The sequence below is a fragment of the Artemia franciscana genome, chromosome 14 (genome assembly GCF_032884065.1).
Source record: "Artemia franciscana chromosome 14, ASM3288406v1, whole genome shotgun sequence".
NCBI classification, from domain to species: Eukaryota; Metazoa; Arthropoda; class Branchiopoda; order Anostraca; family Artemiidae; genus Artemia; species Artemia franciscana.
This window is the reverse complement of record NC_088876.1, coordinates 5,434,282-5,446,432: the sequence shown is the minus strand read 5'-3', so window position 1 is coordinate 5,446,432 and position 12,151 is coordinate 5,434,282. Positions and strand designations below refer to the sequence as shown.

Sequence of the window (12,151 nt, the reverse complement as noted above, 5' to 3'; positions counted from 1 at the left end):
GAAAGCCAATTAGCCAAAAAAATAAATATGCAAATTTTGTTTCAATTATTCATCTGCGGACAGCCAAAATCAAAACAGGCATTGATCCAAAAACGTTCAGAAATTAAATAAAAAAAACATGTTTTTTAACGGAAAGTAAGAAGCGACATTAAAACTTAAAACGAACAGAAATTACTTCGTATATGAAAGGGGCTGCTTCCTCGTCAACGTCCCGCTCTTTACGCTAAAGTTTCTTACTGTTTTAAAAAGTGGAATTAAGAGATAGCGTATAGACCGAGGTGGTGAGGAGGAAGCAGTCTCTTTCATATACGAAGTAATTTCTGTTCGTTTTAAGTTTTAATGTCGCTGCTTACTTTCCGTTAAAAAAAATTATTTTCTTTATTTAATACAAGTAGAGGCTTACTAGCCTCTTAGATCTGTGACCATTGAGGTTTTTACAGCCGAGAAACTGCAACATGCTTGCCTATTTATGGCATAAGCCGGCACTGTGTTCCGAAGAATTTGTATTCACAGCTGCTGCATTACTAATCAAAAAAAAAAAAAAAAAAAAAACAGAAATGCGGACACGGTGTTAAAAATTGGATTAGTGGAAATCCAATCCAAAACACCTGCAATGCATATTTGCCTCATGCGCAGATATGTTAATTAAATAATCTAACTGTTATAATAGTGTTGTAATTTTGGTATTTTATTTTTGTTAAAATAAAGCAGAAGGTGCAATTAGCAGTAAGTATAAGCAAATTGAATCAGAAATTTTTCCTAAATCTTCATTACCATTCCTTGAAAATAAAAATATGCAGTCCAAATTAAATTAATTTTAACGTTTATTGCGATATTTTGCACTCAAACCTGTTAGTATTTCACAGGATCTCTTGTAATAAGAAGGAAAGCACTGCTTAAGGAAAAGAAAATATTTTAAAAATTTAGCCTGAAGATTTTGGAATATATGGGGAGGGGTGCTAATCAAGATTTTGCCCCGGGCGCAAGAGATGCCAGAACCGCCACTGTACTTTGCTAAAGCCCGCAGCTAATATCATCCAAAAAGAAAATGACGAATCTGTGAAATACAGTCAAGGACCAAACCCAGATGGGTCTTTCGGTAAGGGCGTAAATTCACGAAAATGCAAGGCGTAAAAGGACGTTTTCTTCTTTTTTAAAATAAAGATACGAAAAACGTATATTTCCAATTCTTTTATTTTTTACGTTTATTTTTCCAGAAGTTGACAGTTTTCATTCAAGTTTTTATTTCAGTTAGGACTAGTAATTGGAACTAGCAGTGGACAATGAATATTTTTGGACATTTGGATAGCAATCTTTTGCTTAGTAAGCACCAAAACATAATAAAGGTAAAGTTAAGCTACCTAGAGCTATTTCCATCCGTCTTCTCTTTGTGGACAGAACTACCCTATAGGGACTATATTAATTACCCTATAGAGATTACCGTATTATAGACACAACGTATCATATTTGTGATATTAAGAATATGTGCTTTCCTCGTTACGGCACTTGGTATCTACCAAGTGACATATAGCGATCGTAAATTCTGTCGGTCTGTCTGTCGGTCCCGGTTTTGCTACTTTAGGCACTTCCAGGTAAGCTAGTATATTCTCTGAGGCCAACCTGACTTTCACACATAATGATGATAGAAGGTAATAAGCTTACCTAAGCTATGGATGTCAGGTGACTGATTTTTCTTCTAACGATAATTTCGACAGGACCTGTGCCTGTCATCATCAGGTTAATTAACCTGATGATGACAGGCACAGGTCCTGTCGAAATTATCGTTAGAAGAAAAATCAGTCACCTGACATCCATAGCTTAGGTAAGCTTATTACCTTCTATCATCATTACAGGTAAGCTAGGACGATAAAATTTGGCAGGCGTATCAGGAACCAGACCAGATTAAATTAGAAATTGTTGTTTCCCGAATTCGACCATCTGGGAAGGAGTGGGAGGACGGTTGAATCAGAAAAATTAGAAAAAATGAGGTATTTTTAACTTAAAAACAGGTGATCAGATCTTAATGAAATTTGATGTTTGGATGGATATCGTGTCTCAGAGCTCTTATTTTATATGCCGACCAGATCTGGTGACACTGGGGGGGGGGGACCTAAAATCTTGGAAAACGCTTGGAGTGGAGGGATCGGAACGAAACTTGATGGAAAGAACAAGCACAAGTCCTATATACATGATTAAGATAACCGGAACGGATCCGCTCTCTTTGGAGTAGTTGGGGGGGAGCGTTAATTCTGAAAAATTAGAAAAAATGAGGTTTTTTTAACTAACGAAAGGGTGATCGGATCTCAATCAAAATTGATATTTCGAAGGTTATCGTGCCTGAAAGCTCTTATTTAAAATCCCGACCGGATCTGGTGACAGTGGGGGGGGGAATCTAAAATCTTGGAAAACGCTTAGAGTGGAGGGATCGGGATGAAACTTGGTGGGAAAAATAAGCAGAAGTCCTAGATACGTGATTGACATTATCGAAACGAATCCGCTCTATTTGGGGGAGTTGGGGGGGGAGGGTTAATTGTGAAAAATTAGAAAAAAGATATATTTTTAACTTACGAAGGAGTGATCAGATTTTCATGAAACTTCATATTTAGAAGGACCTCGTAACTCAGATCTCTTATTTTAAATCCCAACCGGATCCAGCATCATTGGGGGGGGGGCTTGGGGAGGACCGGAAATCTTAGAAAATACTTAAAGCGGAGAGATCAGGATGAAACAGGGTGGGAAGAATAAAAACAAGTTCAAGATACGTAACTAACATAACCGGATCGGATCCACTATCTTTGGTGGAGGTGGAGGTGGGGGGGAGGATCATTCGAAAAAATTAGAAAAAATGAGGTATTTGTAACTTATGAACGTGTGATCGGATGTTAATGAAATTTGATATTTAAAAGGATCTTGTGCTTTAGAGCTCTTATTTTAAATTCTGACCATATCCTGTGACATTGGCGGGAGTTGGAGGAGAAACCGGAATTCTTGAAAGCGTGAAAATTGGGGTATCTTTATCTTACAAATACGTGATCGGATCTTAATGAACTTGATATATTTATAAGGACATAAGGATCTTATGTCACAGATGCTCCATTTCCAACTCGAATTGGATCCGGGGGATATAGGGGGTCGGAGGGGGAAACAGAAATCTTGGAAAACGCTTAGAGTGGAGAAATCGGGATGAAACTTGATGAGAAGAATAAGCACAAGTTCCAGATACGTGATTGATATAATTGGAACGGATCCATTCTCTTTGGAGGAGCTGGGGAGTGTTAATTTCGCTCTGTTTTGGAGATTTAGGGGGAGGGGTTCAGTGCTTTGGCGAGTTTGGTGCTTCTGGACGTGCTAGGACGATGAAAATTGGTAGGCGTGTCAGGGAGCTGCACAAATTGACTTGATAAAGTCGTTTCTCCTGATTCGACCATCTGGGGGGCTGAAGGGAGAGAAAAAATTAGAAAAAAATGAGGTATTTATAACTTACGAGTAGGTGATCGGATCTTAATGAATTTTGATATTTAGAAGGACATCGTGACTCAGAGCTCTTATTTTAAATCCCAACCGGCATTAAGCCTCTGATTTTCCTTTTAAATCAATCTATTGATTCTAAGAATTTTATTAGAGCTCATACCATATAAGCTCTTGGCTCTTCTGGCCTCGTCACAAGTGCCATATGAGCTCTTAGATCTTGTTTTTTCTTCTAAGCTCCACTACATTTTTTTTTCTAAATTCCTGGCACCAGGTATATTTAAATATATGAATAGCCACTAGTCTGTTATCGAGGTTTCATATGACTGTTGAATCTTTTTTTGAAGGAGTCAGCACACGAAATTTTATGGGTAATTTTCCCAAGAAAATCAATCCAAAAACAAGGGCAACATTGAATTAAGCTGTTTTTCAAGAACTCTGTCCTCGGCTTCTCAGCATTAAGATAACTAGACCGAGCTGTGTGCGTTTGTGTTTATTTTGTTGGTTGGACAATTAGAGGTACAATAAAAGAGAACTCTAGAGAAGGGGGTGAAATTATGTTTTTGCAATAAACAGCCATCGACGCTACATCACAACTTTCACGAACAGAAAAAAAGTCGTGGTGAACAACTGAGAAAATTTGCCTGATTTTAGAAATAGGGCGTAAACATCAATCAAAAGTCAAAGAAATCTCATTGAAAATTGGCCATCACATTCAGCGCATCAGAGAACCTATTGTAGAGTTTTTAAGCTACCACCTTTATATATGTGATTTTTTTTCAGAAGAAAGATAACGAATGTGTATTTACTTGTCTTTAGTCTTTTTTTTCTTTGTTCTTTCCAGGGGTGATACAGTTGAACCAATGGTCCTAGAAGATTGGGTATGGGCTCATTGAAACATAAATTAAAAGTTATATTGCCCTATTATGTGATTAAACAAATTTAAGGGCAACTAGCCCCACTCCCATTCCTTTTTCCCCGAAGTCGTCCAATTAAAATTTTGACACATCCATTTTGTTCAGTTTAATTGAAAGGTCCAACAAAAATGTCTTTGGGCATAAACGACCCTCCACAGCCTTTGGAGGAAGGGTTGCAAGTTATGAAATTTACCCAATGTTTACATATAGTAATTGTTATTGGAAATTATACAGACAAGTTTCAGGGGGAGGGGATTTTCTGAGAATAGATTTTCTACCTTGGGAATTTTTTCATTGGGATGGAAGTTTCCGGGTGTGACCTTTCTAGGGGAAATATTAAACGGGGAAATTACAAAGGAAAAATGTTTTGCAGGATAAACTTACCACTGGGGGGAGCGGAACTTTCGAGAAAAATTGTTCATCCAAGGAGGGGATTCTACCATGACCTGAAAAAAAATCAGAAATTAAATTAAAAAACATGTTTTTTGTCAAATGAAGGTCCGCGAAGAAGTATTTTTCAGGCAGATTTATCCACATTAATTTTTCTAAGGAGAATTTGCATCAAGGATGGGATTATCCGAGGATATTTCTCCGGGGGGGGGATTTCACGTCAAATAAGCTTTCTATATAGGAGTTCTTCGTGGGGGAGTCCATGGGGTAACGACCATAATTAAAACAAAAAACAAACAAAAGTTACTCCATAGACTAGGGGGGCTGCCCACTCCTTAAAACCCCGCCCTTTACATTCAACTTTGAAATTTTTTCCCAATGCTTTAAAATCAATTCTTGAAACACAATATATGGATCAGACTTAACAACATTTCTTGCCAGATAACGTTTCATTTTATGCTGAATATTGCATCAACAAAGACAATTAGTTCAAAAGTTGCGCAAAAGATTCTGGAGCATTAACAAATAAAAAAAAAAGATTTAAAACAAATTACGTGAACTAGTAAGACAGAAGTATAAGTCACAATTTGTGATCTGTATTCTCTAGATATTAAAAAAAAATAACAACGAAGGTGTGACACACCACTTGGATAGGCGACTTCATATCAAGACCCAGTATCGATGAAAACTCTAAGTAAAAATAAGTAATAGCAATGGACTGACAGAGGGAAGAGAGAGAAAGAAAGATAAAGATATATAGGTAAAAAGGTAGAGGGGCAAAGAAAAAGAAACAAAATGATTTAAGTAGCCTAAAGAAATTACAACAAAGTAACATGCTAAGGCTGAAACCTGTAAGAAGAATTTCATTTCCATTTATAGAAAAATGGTGAACTATGTACAAAATGCTGGTAATTGTGAAGGACATAATAAATGACAGACACAAGGGAGAGGGGAAGGGTGTCCAATGGCCCTTCTCCCAAAGTAAGAGCAAGTCAGGTTGTAGTGGTTTTCAGTTTACGTTTAAGGTTTTCATTCAATTAAAAACCATTAAATCGATAAATCCAGTGCACAAGATTCTAATACTCTCTAAAGCTACTCTCAAAATATTCTTGAAGCATTAGCTTAAAAAGTAAAAAACCAATTAACTACAAAAAGTACTTAAACAAGAAATTAACTTAGACACTAATCAAACAAATATGTCAAATATAACTAAATTGGTTCTACACTAATTATGCCTTTTTTAGAACTAACTGCGTTTGAGAATAGACCACAAATTATTCCAGTGTTGTTTTGTTCGACAACTAGTGTTGACTAATTCAGCATTATGATTGTTGTATAGCCCTTCATTTTCCCTCCTGTAACTTGAATGTGTTTCTAATTTTTTACAAAATACACAAAAATCTAAAAATTCAAAATGATAAACTAGCTTTGTAGCTTTAATTGTCTCCTCGGACTTATTTTTTATTTTGCAGAGTTTTTTTGCGTTTATTTGTTTAAACATGGATTTAAAAAAAAATTAAATAAACATTTTCGATTTCACTAGCCACAATAAGTGTTTCTTAATTTACAACAATTTACAACAATTTTAGGTGTGGGGGTGGCTTCGCACCACCCCCACACCTAGTTGACGGGGGCGCTTCGCGCCCCCCCCCCCCAAGCCCCCGCGCGCGCAAGTCGTTACGTGCCATATTAGTTACGCGCCATTGTAGTTGTGTCCCTGTGTCCCACCTGTGAATATAGATAGATCATATATATATTTTTAACTACGTAAAACTTGCGAATGTACAACATTCTTGGCTGTCCCATTGTCTGTACATATAAATAGATTTTCAGGTTTACCGACTCTTGAACATGCAACATATAATTGTCCATGGGAAAAACAATCTGTATTCAGATCTATACCTCATTATTCTAATGATTGCCCTTGAGCTTTGTTGATGGTGATTGCTAATCGAACATTCCCTGTGTCCCTGTCGTCATTTATATATCCCCCTGTGCCCCCGGCGTCCCCGTTGTTGTTGTTTCCCTGTGTCCCGGTCGTCATTTGTGTCCCGGTGTCCCAGTCTGTAATTTCTCTTTGAGTGTCGCGGTCGTCATTTATATTCCCTGTGTCCCGGTCGTCATTTGTGTTCCGGTGTCCCGGTCTGTAATTTCTCTTTGAGTGTCCTGGTCGTCATTTATATTCCCTGTGTCCCGGTCGTCATTTGTGTCCCGGTGCTTTGTTGATGGTGATTGCTAATCGAACATTCCTTGTGTCCCGGTCGCTTTCTCTTTGAGTGTCCCGGTCGTCATTTATATTCCCTATGTCCCGGTGTCCCGATCGTCATTTGTGTCCCGATGTCCCGGTGTGTAATTTCGTCAATCAACAAACATGACGCGCCATTGTAGTTGTGTCCCTGTGTCCCACCTGTGAATATAGATAGATATATATATATATTTTTAACTACGTAAAACTTGCGAATGTACAACATTCTTGGCTGTCCGATTGTCTGTGCATATAAATATACTGTCAGGTTTACCGACTCTTGAACATGCAACAAATAATTGTCCATGGGAAAAACAATCTGTATTCAGATCTATACCTCATTATTCTAATGATTGCCCTTGAGCTTTGTTGATGGTGATTGCTAATCGAACATTCCCTGTGTCCCTGTCGTCATTTATATATCCCCCTGTGCCCCCCGGCATCACCGTTGTTGTTGTTTCCCTGTGTCCCGGTCGTCATTTGCGTCCCGGTGTCCCAGTCTGTAATTTCTCTTTGAGTGTCGCGGTCGTCATTTATATTCCCTGTGTCCCGGTCGTCATTTTTGTCCCGGTCGTCATTTGTGTTCCGGTGTCCCGGTCTGTAATTTCTCTTTGAGTGTCCTGGTCGTCATTTATATTCCCTGTGTCCCGGTCGTCATTTGTGTCCCGGTACTTTGTTGATGGTGATTGCTAATCGAACATTCCTTGTGTCCCGGTCGCTTTCTCTTTGAGTGTCCCGGTCGTCATTTATATTCCCTATGTCCCGGTCGTCATTTGTGTCCCGATGTCCCGGTGTGTAATTTCGTCAATCAACAAACATGACGTCAGTCGACACACAAACATGACGTCACTCGACACACACAGACAACTTATTTATATATATATACTAGCTATTGGGGTGGCGCTTCGCGCCACCCCAACACCTAGTTGGTGGGGCGCTTCGCGCCCTCCCAAGCCCCCCCGCGCGCGTAAGTCGTTACGCGCCATTGTAGTTGTGTCCCTGTGTCCCACCTGTGAATATAGATAGCTTTATATATGTGTTTCAAACTACGTAAAAATTGCGAATATACAACATTTTTGGCTTTCCCACTACTGGGACCTTTCCGTTTCCAACTGCCAGCAATTGATCTGAAAATGTTTGACCAGAGTCATCGTTTTGCAATCGGACACGCATATTTGTAGTTAATTTTAATATTTTTACGTGTGCCCATAAATTAGAATTTTTCAGGCAAGCATTCATTTCGTCTGCAGTAGTTAAACTACGTAAAAATTGCGAATATACAACATTCTTGGCTTTCCCATTGTCTGTGCATATACAAAGCCGTATGTACTAATAATGACGTCATATACAAACGCTCTTTTTACAAACAAACAAACATGCATACACACAACTCGTTTTTATATAGATAGATAGATAGATAGATACAATACAAATTAACTGCGTAAAACTTGCGAATATACAACATTCTTCGCTGTCCAATTGTCGCTGCATATAAATAGATTGTCAGGTTTACCGACCCTCGAACATGCAACGTACAATTGTCCATGGGAAAAACAATCAGTATTAAGGTCTATACCACATTTTTCTAATGATTGACCTTGAGCTTTGTTAATTGTGATTGCAAATGCTAATCGAATTGGGAATTGCAATCTTTTAAATTGAAAAGGCAGATCCGTTGGAATCATGGGAATGCGAGGAATAAGAACAGCCTCACCCTCAAAAGGCCCTGTCAAGATTGTGGCCTCTATTAGGTTTTCCATTGTTTTTTTTTTTACGGCAAGTCGCGTGCCATTGCAAAGCTTTGGTGGGTTGATATTTCTTAAAAGTATTATTGGTACGCCTATTTTTAGTTGTAGCACGTGTGGTGGAAACCCTGAAAGATCTATGGAATTTAAAAATTCAGATGGATAATTAACCGCTTCATTTGGTTCCAAAACTGTGTCGACTGACTTGTAAAGGACTGCCTGGTCTCGAATCTTGGTCAAAACAATATTGTTGATTTCGTGGACGTCTATATTTTTGGGTGCGAGAATCGCTCTTTCACTTAGCCATTTATTATTTTTATAATTTTTTAGAATATTCGGAAATACTTTTTCAATCAATTCATTTTTGGACGTCACTAAATTACAGAAACCAGCAGGTAGTTCCATACGTCCTGAAATTGAGTCTATCGTATCATAAATGTCTTTTTGTTCCGACGTTAACTTGGAGATGTTATTTTGTACATACGACAATAGATCACTCGTACTGTAACTTTGTTCACGATCCAATTCTACACATGTCGAAACAGTAGCGATACGGTTAGGTGAAGGCATTCCCAAATCCAGAAGAGGTTTGTTTGCCATACGTACGCACAGATCTCCTATAATAACTAAAGTGTAGTTATAAATTTCTGATGTAAAATCAAAAGTCATATCTGACGTCTCTAAGTGTTTTCGATGGAGTATATCTTCGGACATTTTTGATTTATATTTTTCTCATAACTCTGTAGGAGCTGATGGAGAGCAAGTTGTTAAAATGATGCCAAACAATGCACGAATTTGACTTGGGGTTGACGTTTAGCACGCGTCATTGATGCAGTTATCCCAGTGTTGGTCATTCTCCAATAAATTCAGAGCTTGGCATGCACTACGGTAAGTGTCATGTATAGTACCGTTTACAGTTCTCAAATACTCAAAGGATGTCGGACCGGGTACATTCACCAAAAGCAGGCGTAGAAAGAAGCATTCATGTTGATTGGGGTGAACGGTGTAGAGTCTTCCTATCGTGGTATCTTTGAAGATGGTAGGTTGGCCGTCGACTGACTTACCCTGTTTTCGAAGTTCAAATACTTTATTTTTAGTATTCCACGTGTAATACGAAGGCACTTCAGTATACAGCAGTTTTTTTGCAAAAGAATCATTTTTGCAAAGCGAAAAAAAAGCTGTTAATTTTGTATCCGGTGGATTCAGGGCTCTTTGTTGCACGTTGGTTTCCGAGAAAAAAACACGTTGACCATTCTGTAAATGTACCGCTAAGTAAACAACAGCTGGACTAAGTTCATGTATCGGAAATGAAAGAATTCGCCAAACAGCTTCATTACTGCTTATGTATCTTCCAGCCTGATATTGTACGATTTCGTCGAAATCTTTGATTTCGGGCTGCAAGCCAAAAACTGCCATGTCACTGCCTTTGTTGACGTATTTACATATGTATTTGATTGCCTTTACGGAGTTACAGTATTAAACGTTTATGTGTGCATTAAATGTTTTTGATAATAATGGGGAATATGGAATAACCCACTGGTTATCTACTTCGATGGTGGTACCGTTGCCATTGTAGGTTCTTCAGTCATTTTACAATTAGAAATTTCTCTTTCAACGGTCTTCTTACAATTAAAAATTTGTCTTTGAACGATATTCTTAAATATATGTGTCCTGGTCGTCATTTATATTCCCTGTGTCCCGGTCGTCATTTGTGTCCCGGTATCCCAGTCTGTAATTTCTCTTTGAGTGTCCCGGTCGTTATTTATATTCCCTCTATCCCGGTCGTCATTTGTGTCCCGGTCTGTAATTTCTCTTTGAGTGTTTTTTCTTTTTAGTATTTTTTAGTTTTTTACATTTTTTCTTTTTTCAGTTTTCTTTTTCTTCCTTATTTTTCAGCTTCACTATGAAATACATATCTCCGAACCTTTGTTTTTTTAACTAAAATCTGGTAGGCATTGATGACCTTATCCAAGTCAAAATCCCAAACCCAATCATCATCGCTATCATTTTCAGTTTTGATATGTTTTGACTCTCGCTGTCCAGGTGGATCTTCATCTAACTGCGCGGTTTTGCGTTCTTTAGCCTCAAGCCTGTTTCCTTGCTGTTCTTTTGATTCCTCGGCACGCTTTCTTTTCTGATTTTCTCTATCAGCAGCAAGTTTTTTGGCATAGACTCTTTGAGCATCTTCATCGGCTTTTGCCATTGTAAGTCCATCAGTCATTTTAAACTTAAACATTAATAGATTTCTACGTGAACATATATGTCTTAAATATCTTTAATGACGTCACCGTCATAGCAAAAATGACGACAACTAACTTCATGACGTCAGTCGACACAGAAACATGACGTCACCTGACAGACAGACACACAGACAGACAACTTATTTTTATATATATAGACTAGCTGTTGGGGTGGCGCTTCGCGCCACCCCAACACCTAGTTGGTGAGGCGCTTCGCGCCCCCCAAGCCCCCCCGAGCGCGTAAGTCGTTACGCGCCATATTAGTTACGCGCCATTGTAGTTGTGTCCCTGTGTCCCACCTGTGAATAGAGATGGATATAAATATATGTTTTTAACTACGTAAAACATGCGAATATACAACATTCTTCGCTGTCCCATTGTCTGTGCATATAAATAGATTGTCAGGTTTACTGACTCTTGAACATGCAACATATAATTGTCCATGGGAAAAACAATCCGTATTCAGATCTATACCTCATTATTCTAATGATGTGTCCCTGTGTCCCGGTCGTCATTTATGTTCCCTGTGTCCCGGTCGTCATTTGTGTCCCGGTGTCCCAGTTTGTAATTTCTCTTTGAGTGTCCCGGTCGTCATTTATATTCCCTGTGTCCCGGTGTCCCGGTCGTCATTTGTGTCCCGGTCTGTAATTTCTATTCGAACAATCCCTGTGTCCCGGTCGTCATTTATATATCCCGCCTGTGCCCCCGGCGTCCCCGTTGTAGTTGTGTCCCTGTGTCCCGGTCGTCATTTATATTCCCTGTGTCCCGGTCGTGATTTGTGTCCGGGTGTCCCAGTCTGTAATTTCTCTTTGAGGTTCCCGGTCGTCACTTATATTCCCTCTGTCTCGGTCGTCATTTGTGTCCCGGTCTGTAATTTCTCTTTGAGTGTTTTTTTTCTTTTTAGTTTTTTTTTAGTTTTTTACCTTTTTTCTTTTTTCAGTTTTCTTTTTCTTCTTTATTTTTCAGCGTCACTATGAAGTACATATCGACGAACCTTTGTTTTTTTAACTTAAATCTGGTAGGCATTGATGACCTTATCCAAGTCAAAATCCCAAACCCAATCATCATCGCTATCATTTTCAGTTTTGATATGTTTTGACTCTCGCTGTCCAGGTGGATTTTCATCTAACTGCACGGTTTTGCGTT

The 12,151-nt window shown here is 38.6% G+C and overlaps 1 long non-coding RNA gene across 2 annotated transcripts in view; it reads right to left on the bottom strand.

Annotated features, from left to right (window-relative positions):
- Positions 1 to 12,151, bottom strand: part of LOC136035224 (uncharacterized) — a 92,722-nt gene that overhangs the window by 56,716 nt on the left and 23,855 nt on the right. The window contains exons 2-3 of one of the 2 annotated variants that reach the window (XR_010619365.1): positions 4,770 to 4,831; positions 2,586 to 4,337 (exon numbers count right to left, since the gene is read on the bottom strand). This is a non-coding gene — a long non-coding RNA (uncharacterized LOC136035224). Of the gene's footprint in view, positions 1 to 2,585; positions 4,338 to 4,769; positions 4,832 to 12,151 lie in introns of those variants that run through there. The other variant, XR_010619366.1, reaches the window with a different exon arrangement.